Raw genomic sequence first — 10773 nt, 5'->3', positions numbered from 1 at the left:
ATGATGTTCTTGGTGCTTCTTGGTTCACGAAGGAATAAAAGCTGGTCGTAGTAGTACAGACTTGGACGATAGACCTCATCTGTAGCTGCCCCAGACTTCTTTGAATTTTCAACCATTTTTCATTTCTTTCCTGAAGGAACTGTGCATGTTGTCTCTTGGTTACCGTGTCACGGGTAGCACTCCCATCCTTCTCTCGAAGTTTCTTCACCAATGTCTCATACGCTTCATTTTTCATATTCCTGTTTGAATAGTCTTTACTCTTAATATTCCATATACATGAATGTTGCTTGTATACATCAATGAATTCGTTCCAAAATCTTTTATCCACCCACATGTCTGACATAGTGCTCGCCTACTAAATGGGTTCTTCTACTGAGACTTATAACCATAGACAGAGGATAAGCCTGCAGGCCGCGTCGAAGACACCTCACATACATTCAGGCTGCTCGAACAGATCTAGAGCTGTCCGGTCGTCTGTGAGTTCGAACCTTAGGCACAAAATCCCGCCATACACGCAACGATACAGTTAAACCACGCCCACAACGTTCTCACCTGAAGGCTGCAACTGAGCGTGAATGGGGGCCCTAAGAGCTACCAGTTCCCTATAGGCCTTTCAATATTCTTTCGTAACTTAATTTTAAATTTCTTTGGAGTTTAAATTTCTTTCAGTTTAAATTTTCAAAGACTTACTCTAAACAAGCTTATTTTAACTATGGAAACTATGGATGTTCTAGAGTTTCTACGGATTTTTACTAGAGTTTCTACGGATTTTTTTTTCTAGAGTTTTTACGGAATTTTTACTCAATCCTCCGAAGTGAATTTATTAGTCTCGCTCGTTTTGCTATCAAGTCACACTGGCCTGACATCAAACCTGGAACAAGTGAAGGGCGTTAAAAACCAAAGAGCGTAAGAAAACGCGAGAGCAGATCAAACTAAAAACCTAAAAATGATTCTCCATTATCACAATTATCACTTTACTAGTATTAACTATCACGCAACTAAAAACAATTATCACGTGACAATTCATATTTGGCAAAAGGATACATACTCAAATAAGCAGATTAAGAAAAAAAGTTTGATACAGTAATATAAGCTTAAAATATTACTTTTCTTCATGAATATATAAATTAAAAGAAAGTTACCTTATCTTCATGAATATATAAACTAAAAAAATTACCTTTTCATTAATTCAGATAATTCCACTGGCTTTGTTCGCGTATCTATAACTGCGATCTGAAAAAGGGTCGACATTCAGCACCACATTTGATCGAGGGTTTATTCCGAAAATAATTAAAAGCTGCAAAACACTCACGAAAATTCATTCTATTAACGAAACTATGCCATGGATAATTAAATTTTTTCGTAGTTACAAATTAATATCCTGGAAATTATAAACTTTAAGGCTAAACTTCTAATAATCATCTAGTAGCAAGTAGTGTTAAGAGTTAAATATTCAAATAAGTACAGATATTTAGTAAGATAAAAAGTAATGTCCTTAGCAAATTATAACCTTTACCAAGGCTAAACTCTAATAATAAGTATCTAGTAGCAAGCAGTATCAAAAGTCATAAGTATTCAAATATGTACAGATATTTAGGCAACAAATTTAAAATTTCCACACCTAAAAACTTTAGTAGTTTATCTTAAGACTATATAATAATTTATCTTCAATCTAAACTTCCGAGACCTTAAGAAGGACCTTGATTTATGAATTCAGGGTCTTCAACCAGACAAAACTGGAATTTAAACTATAATCAAGCAAAAATACATTAGTAAAAATATTTAGTATATATTCTATCTGTGTGTAGATGAAACTAGCACCATACATCATGGAAACTACAAATTTAAAGACTAAAAACCATAATCAAGCAAAAATACTTGAGAATAACTCAGTCTAACAAACTAGCACCATAAACCCTAGCAAACGTCATGACTAAAACACACTAACAAATTTCATCCAATGAACTAGTTATGGCAGGACTTTCGTCCTGCCATAACTAGTTCAAGGGAGTGCCTCCACCCCTTTAGGGGCCCCACGGAGATTTGAAGAAAAAAAAAAAGCAGCAAGAAACTCACCGTAGACTCCCGTCTTCTCTATTCACCTATGCTCTTGAAAGCTGGCTGAAATTGGGAAAAGATTTCTTTCAAGGTTTCTTCGTCCAGAATAAGGGGTTTAACTCCAGAATTGGCAATAAACACACTAATCTGAAATTTAATTAAATTTAATAAACCCAATTGGCACAAAAACCCAACTGGAACAAGAGCAAAATTCGTAACCAACCCTCTAAACCAATTATGGTACATTATATTAAATAGTTCGATTTTAAATAATTTCAATCTACAGCAAGGATAGCATTGACTTATTAGAAATATAAAGTCAAATCTTTTACTGGATAGTTCACCAAAACCAAATATTATATAGTTCAACAAAATTAGAAATTATACATGAAAAGAAAAACACAAAGTTACATTATTAAAGAACAACCAAAAACAGAAATTATACACTAACAAAAGCAGAAATTATACATTAAAAAATAACACTAAAAGTTACATTAAGGAACAACAAGTATGCCACCACCCTAACTAACCAAAACAGTCACTAACACCAACAACCCAACTTTCATAAAATAAACTATCCGGATATTCTTGAAAATAATTAACCAAAACTCTGTAATTTAACATTTCCAAAGAGCACAATTACGCTGAAAAACAAAGGGGAACAAACCATATTACCCCAAAACAAGTATTACTTACACTGAAAACCGAAAACCTAAAACAAACTTTCACAAGCTCAATCACAATACAACGTTTGCCGGTCGAAGAAAGATTAACCCTGGGTTTCCAAACTGCTGCCCACGAAGGTACGCGTCGCCTGCCAAGGACGATCAGCCACTGGAACATACTACTTCAGCCAAGGACAACCGTTACCGAAGAAGAACAGTCACTCCAGCACTTCTTTCTACGTGGCGAGAATTAGGTATTTGAAACTTTCGAATTCCCTTCGACTTAATCATTTCCCCTTTCTCAGATTTTCTTTTATCGACTATCTCTTAATTCATTAAACATTTGTGATGAAGAGTATGAACCTTTATACGTCCAAACTACATTAACACCAAAATTCTTCAGGAGATGTGGGATATCTTTCATATTACTATTATAAGGTAGTACAAGAAAATTTTGTTGTTGTAAGGTTCTTTTTTATTTTGATACATGGTCTTTTTTGCAGCTTTTAATGCATTGTTTAGTACATTATCTGGATATTTCAGTTTCTTGCCTGTATTCCGAATCTTATCTATCTCCTCATCTATATATTCTGGGCTACATACCCGTAGTGCTCTTAAAAACATAGAAGCAACCACTGATCTTTTAACCTTATTGTTTTGTCCAGAATAGAAATGTACATAGGAAGAAATATTAGTAGGTTGTCTGTAAACACTATACTTAAACCCACTACTATTTCTCCGTGTGAGGACATCCAAAAAGGGTAGGCATTCATCTTTTTCTATTTCCATAGTAAATTTAATTGACGGTACTAATTGATTTAACCTGGTAAAAAAGTTATTTACATCTTCATTCCCTGGCCATACACAAACTTTGTCGTCAACATATCTAAACCAAGGTACATTGCGTGGAATTATATTATTTAAAATTTTCTTTTCAAAAAATTCCATATATAAATTACTTAGCACTGGGGACAGAGGGTTTCCCATTGCCATACCAAAATTTTGTGAGTGGGAAGGGGCAAAAAAGCTGGTGTGTTCTAATAATGCATTGGAAAGGAATATCATTGAACCTAGTTTTATAAAAGAAAGTTACAACAATAATATGAACATCAGTCAAGGAATGTATAAACTTGATCCTTTTATATCAAAAGAAATTTGTAAACTGTTTAAATTTTAAGGTAGGCTGTAGAGATATATGAAAAATAGGATTATTATATTTGTAAACACAGTAAAAGGGGCAGTAGTGGTAAGAGATGTTCAACCCCGCCTCCCTGACACCTGTCAGGTGTGGACTTGTACCCTAAGCGGTAGTATCCCATGAGAATTTATTGTAAATTTTAGCCAAATGATTTTTGAAAGCCACTCCTACCTTGACACCTGCCTGTGGGTGATCTGCAGTCTCAAACGGTTGTGTGTATGTTCGTCACTACAGTCTTTGTAGTATATATACTAGGGAATTCTAATGCTATGTATCAGTCCTTTGTCAATGGCTTGAAAATAAAGCTGAAACAGGTCAGGACCTACACCCTCTCTCTTATTTTTCACCTGTGGATATGTGTGATATATATATATTATATATATATTAGATATATATATATATATATAATAATATATGTATATATACATATACATATAAATATATATATATATATATATATATCTTATATATATATATATATATATATATGAAATATATATACATATATATATATATATATATATATATATATATATATTATATATATATATATATATACACACACACATATATATATATATATATATATATATATATGTGTGTGTGTGTGTGTGTGTGTGTGTGTGTGTGTGTGTCTTGTGTGTTTTTAAAAACTGGCAAATGTTATATCTTGGATGACAGATGAGGGTGGAAGCCTCCATCTGATTTGATGTCTGTCTGCCCAGCTGCCCGTCTGTCTGTCTGTATATATGTCAATTACTTCCAAAAGCTCTGCAAAGGTTATGTCACAAAAGACAATTAAAGTAGAACCGGATGGAGTTAGTACTGGAAAGATCCTCCAACAAATATTGCGTCTCAATTCAAGTTTCATTTCCAGAAACCGAGTTCCTCCATGAAGGAAGCAACACAAGGAAGGTATTGGATTCTCAGGTTATGATTCCTTCCCTGTAGAATCGTATGGCTCTCTCTCTCTCTCTCTCTCTCTCTCTCTCTCTCTCTCTCACACGGACGAACACATATTCCAAAGAGTATGTTCTGGAAGTCATAGTGAAAACAACCTATGATCAGCTCTGGAAAAGTCTTCCAGAAGTATTGTGTCTCTTTCCAGAATGTGAACTAGTTCTCGTCCATGGATATTGTGGTGCATTTCCAGACTCATAATTCAGGTTCCATTTCCTCTTCGCAATTTCTTTCCATGAACCGAGTTTCTGCTTCCAGAAAGCAACCTGGAAAGCATTACATCCTAGTGTGTAACTTTTTTCCTGGAAGGTCAACTGGTTTGTTTGAATGAAACTGACCTTGTTCCAGAAGGGGCCTTAGTCCAAAGTGATACGTCAGTCTGTTTAAGCATCCACTGGTTTAAGATGTCTGCTGTGGACTTCTGAACTCAATCCACCAAGCAAGAATATCCTTGAAAAGGTGCATTGTATCATTCTGAGATATGTGATATCTGTATCTCAAAAGCATGGCGTAAGGCCACTTTCCGATAAAACTAATGACTAAATTCCAGTTAAAATATAATTTTCGATTTCGGATTTCAACGTGTTCACAACACTTAATTATTCATACAGTTTGCTTGCTGAGTGCTTTGTGTAGACATTGCATTCATGAATATTTTACAATATACTATCACTGGGGTTTCGTTACTCGATCATGCAAATGGACATAGAACAAAGAGAATATATATGTATGAGGTACCCAAATGCATCTCGGTACTCACAGCCAGTATCCCACAAGGTAGAATTGGAACGGTTGTATCTATGTAGTACGGAAAATAAACGGAATTCTTTAAGTTCTTAAGGAACTCGGAATGCTTTCACAAACTCAAGCTCCCTAATACGGATTTCAGTGGTGATATTCCCTTTCTCAATGTTGGGGTGGGGGGGGGGGGGGTGGCAAGCTCAGATAAATAGAGGGGGTTGGAGTCAGGGTAGGAGGCATCCGTCCGTAGCTCTTCTGTCAGCGCGTATAATGAAATGAGCCTGTCAAGGGTGAAGCAGATGTAGGAAACTCATTCAAAACAGCGACCCCGACTAGGGATTAAGCATAAAAGAAGAGGAAGAAGAAGAAGTAGAAGAAGAAGAAGAAGAAGAAGAAGACGAAGAAGAAGAACTAGATCATTCTAAATTTCGAAGCTCTGGAGGGTATAGTTCCAAAATTCATTAAAAGTGTGAGTGGTATTTTTTGAAATGACTGCAAAAGTAAAAAAAAAAAAAAAAAAAAAATTGCCAATTTGCTCCCGCACGGGCATAAGGCCTATATTGGAATATAGTCCAATATATATTCATCAGTTAACTTTAAATGCAAATCGAAATGTAACTAGACTAGTCGACTCACTTTAATATATATTTATTTTTTTTTTTATTTCTTTTAACGTGAGAAAATATACCACTAAGATTTTCTGGTACGATCTGAATCTTTTTACTGATTAAAAAGTAGAACAAAGGAAGATATCTAAATTGCATTCATTTCAGTTTTACTTTGATTTATTTAAAATGATAAGATCAAATGTTCCCTCTCGGCCAACTTAATTCAAATGATATAAATAACTATGTTGAGGAATTTTCAGTACATTATACAAAAGTAAACTCGAATGAGATATTTACGCCAACTCTATCTGTTATTTTTAATATAATAATCAAGAATTTTATCTATTGCCATTTTATGTATTATAAAATTAACCAACGTATTTGAAGCCCTGAAATTCCCTTATGACTGTCATACAAAAAATGAAAATATAAGAAAAATAATTTTCTTCCATAATTTTAAGGTAAGACGATAAAAGAATATGATTCTAATGTTAAAATTAATATTTTATTTTGATAAAATAAGAGAATAATGTAATTTTACATTATTTATTTTATCAAAATATTTAGAATTAATGTACTTTTTACATTATTATTTTATTTTATAAAAATAAAAAAAAATAATGTAATTTTACTATAATGTTTTATTTGTAAAAATAAATCACTATAATTTTGCATTATTTTGTTTTATTGAAATAAAGATTAATATAAATTTTACATTATTATTTCATTTTATGAAAATAGAAAAATAATATCATTTTTACATTATTTTATTTAAAAATGTAATTTTACATTATTATTTCCTATTTAAAAACTGTAATTTTTGCCTTATACTTTATCGAAATAAGAAAAATAACGTAACTTTTACATTAATATTTAGTTTTATTAAAAAAGAGATTAATGTAAATATTACATAATTATTTTATTTAAAAAAAATAAAAACAATCAATGTAATTTTTACATCATTCTTTTATTTTGTAAAAAATAATGTAATTTTTCCATTATTCTTTTATTTTGTAAAAAAATAATGTAATTTTTCCATTATTCTATTAATGTATTTGTCATCCTCGAGGATATTGAAGAAAATGACTTTATTTTCATTGTCCTTCTCACTAAAGATATATCCCCATCAAAGTCTATAGAACCATTACCGATTTCTTTTTCGGAATTGGAATTTGAAAAAGAAGAAGGTTCCTTACGAATGGGAATTCTTCCTCAATTATTCATATATGTTGATGAAATGAAAAGTAACACACGGAAGAAAAATACCAGGGAAGAAAAATGGGTCACTCCTTTTTATATATATCTCAGAGACATCAAAGTTCTCTGCCCGTTCATTCGGTCCCATCTCTTCATCAAGGCGTCTTGAAATACGCCAGAACCTCTTTTTCATTACGCACCCATCTGTCTTAATAGGTCCTTCTTTGTTACGTCATCATTTTCATAATTCTGTGGCCCTTTTGTTAATCTATTATTTCCATTCGGATCCTTACGGACGTCCTGGAAAACAGGGACCTTCGTCGCCTGTGTACCTGGAACAGGATTTCCTCTTTTTTTGCAGCCTTACTGATGTCCTGGAAAATAGGGGGGTTCGTCGCCTGTGACCTGGAATAGGATTTCCTCTTTTTTTGCAGCCTTACTGATGTCCTGGAAAATAGGGGGGTTCGTCGCCTATGACCCTGGAACGGGATTTCCTCGTTTTTGCAGGCTCACTGATGTCCTGGAAAATAGGGGGCTTCGTTAGCTGTGACCCTGGAACGGGATTTCCTCAGTTTTGCAGCCTCACTGATGTCCTGGAAAATAGGGAGCTTCGTCGCCTGTGACCCTGGAATAGGATTCCCTCGTTTTTGCAGCCTCACTGATGTCTTAGAAAATAGGGGGCTTCGTCGCCTGTGACCCTGGAATAGAATTCCCTCGTTTTTGCAGCCTCACTGGTGTCCTTGAAAATAGGGAGCTTCGTCGCCTGTGACCCTGGAATAGGATTCCCTCGTTTTTGCAGCCTCACTGATGTCTTAGAAAATAGGGAGCTTCGTCGCCTGTGACCCTGGAATAGGATTCCCTCGTTTTTGCAGCCTCACTGATGTCCTGGAAAATAGGGGGCTTCGTCATCTGTGACCCTGGAACAGAATTTCATTTTGTGTAGTGTGTGCGATTATTGCGTCATCTTAAAAGACTCTCCCCCGAAGTCAGCTTATGGTTGGGGTACCGGTTTCCCGTTCTTGAAGAAAGCTGGAATATTCTACAGAGGGAGATACAGCGGCCATCTTCTTCATCTGTCCTGGTTTATCTTACGTCTAAAGGACCTGGAACTTGGATAGTCCAATGTAACTAAAGTTATTTTTCTGTCAAGATATCCAGTCTTTAGTAATCTCTCTCTCTCTCTCTCTCTCTCTCTCTCTCTCTCTCTCTCTCTCTCTGTTTAATGTAAGAAAACTGTGAATATTAATTTTTTATATTTTTTATTTTCTTGTAAGATCGTCAGTATTCAATGAACTCTCCCCCCCCCCCCCTTTCTCTCTCTCTCTCTCTCTCTCTCTCTCTTCTCTCTCTCTCTCTCTCTCTCTCTCTCGTCTGTTTGATTTAAGAAAACTGTGAATATCACTACTTTATATTTTCTTGTAAGATCGTCAGTATCATCTCTCTCTCTCTCTCTCTCTCTCTCTCTCTCTCTCTCTCTCTCTCGTGATTATTTAATTTAACAAAACTGTGAATATTACTTTTTTATATGTTCCTCTCTCTCTCTCTCTCTCTCTCTCTCTCTCTCTCTCTCTCTCTCTCTCTCACTATTGTCTGAGGAAAGGATATAACATTGTTTTGCAAATTTTGTGATAAGAGCGTGAAATGCGATGATCAGAAAATAACAACGTATCGAAATATATTCGTTGCTAAAACCATTCTAATTAATCCGTCCTTTGAGAGCTTTCAGAAAATGCAAAGAGGACCCTCCAATACTTTGATAAAGGATCTCCTCTGCCAAAGGAATTCTAATCGCTCGCTTGAACAGCCTAACTTTTTTTATATGAGGACTTGCCAATGTCCAATGCATAAAAGGAAGCCTCACATGAGAGGAAAATAAAAAAAAAAAAAAATGACGTATATTGGCTTCTGCCCAAAATTCGAAAGAGCAAAAAGTATTTGACCAAAAGGCGAATGGACGATTTTTTTCTTCCCCCAGGTCTATCTTTTTTTTTTTTTTTTTTTTTTTTTGAGGTTGAATTGGCCGTCCAATTTCCCGAGTTATATTAGCAAATCAGAAAGGAATACCGAAAATGGTCAGCATTTGGGAAACTAATCACAAAATTTTGCTTCCCGAAAACAAGGCTGTTTGTCTGAACTTTAAAATAAGAGGCAATAAATGCGTGTAATATTCTTTGATAGTCCCCGCCTGACTTTGACTGTAATTGAAATACAAGGAATGAAATACTCTCTGAAACTAACCTTAGGATCTTAAATATGAATATTGCCAGTTACATTTTAAAATGAGAAGACGAATTATAGGAGAGAGAGGGGTGTAAGATAAAATAGTGTAAGTTACTTATCGTCTTTATGTGGTTCAAGGTCTAGAACTGGTTATATGCATAGTAGCGAGGGTTCTTTTTGAAAACAACAGTATACATATGAAAACAAACTATATATCTTTCCTGAATGAAAGTCGCGGATTCATAAATAACCAGGCATACTAATCTAAAAACGACCTAAATTTGCCTAACCTGTAGAGAGACGAGACGCTTCAGATCTAAAAGTCACCTCCTATTAGAAGACCACGAAATTTAAAGACTGACATTTTTGCTTTGAAGTTATTTATCATTTCCCAAATATATGCGAACAATATTTAGCAGTTCTATTTCTTTATCATTATTTTATTATTTCTTTTACTTCAAAACACTCCTTTGGCAATTAGTTCCATGAAAATTGACACGGAAGGAAATAATTTGTGAAAAATTATAATGGTCGAAACTTGTGATTAGATGGGCATATAAATAAATGAATAATCCTAGAAATAGAAACATGATGATTGATATTAAGGGTAAAATAGGTAGAGGTTTTTGAATGAATTTCTTACTCAGAATAAACGAGTGAGTTTCAACGAGCGAATTCGTATAAAATAAATAATCATGTCACGTAAATGAATTCATTGATGATTTCAACTTAAGCAAATTATCAATGAAAGTTGTCACTACAAATAAAAAAAATAATTTCCTGCCGTCAACCTGATCCCTGTTGGTGGAATGAAACGCCCCTAAACAAACGCAAGAGAGAATCCACCAAACACAAATTGTATCGTTCGTAAAATCCCAATTTCCATGGCCGGTATCATATTTCCCAACTGGAAAAAGTCATCAGTGACAGACATATTTGTTTACCGGTAATTCATTGACATTATCGTGTTTTCAGTTACATTATTATTAAATGTCAGGAATGTTTTATGCTAAAGTCATTTGAGTGGATTTCGTTTTCATTTTTACGTCAATTTTGACGATTAAGAATCATCGATGGTCGAAATTTTGACAATGGAGGAAATGAGAGAGAGAGAGAGAGAGAGAGA

The 10773-nt window shown here is 34.3% G+C and overlaps 1 long non-coding RNA gene across 1 annotated transcript; it reads right to left on the bottom strand.

Annotated features, from left to right (window-relative positions):
- Positions 1-757: 757 nt before the first annotated feature.
- On the bottom strand, positions 758-2193 carry LOC135201296 (uncharacterized). Its single transcript, XR_010311477.1, has 3 exons — positions 2077-2193; positions 1178-1233; positions 758-871 (listed from the first exon to the last, which is right to left on the bottom strand). It is a non-coding gene; the product is annotated as an uncharacterized LOC135201296 (long non-coding RNA).
- Positions 2194-10773: the final 8580 nt, after the last annotated feature.

Source organism: Macrobrachium nipponense, chromosome 28 (assembly GCF_015104395.2).
Source record: "Macrobrachium nipponense isolate FS-2020 chromosome 28, ASM1510439v2, whole genome shotgun sequence".
Lineage (NCBI taxonomy): Eukaryota > Metazoa > Arthropoda > Malacostraca > Decapoda > Palaemonidae > Macrobrachium > Macrobrachium nipponense.
Note: the sequence above shows the minus strand (reverse complement) of the source record. Positions and strands in the feature narration are given on the sequence as shown.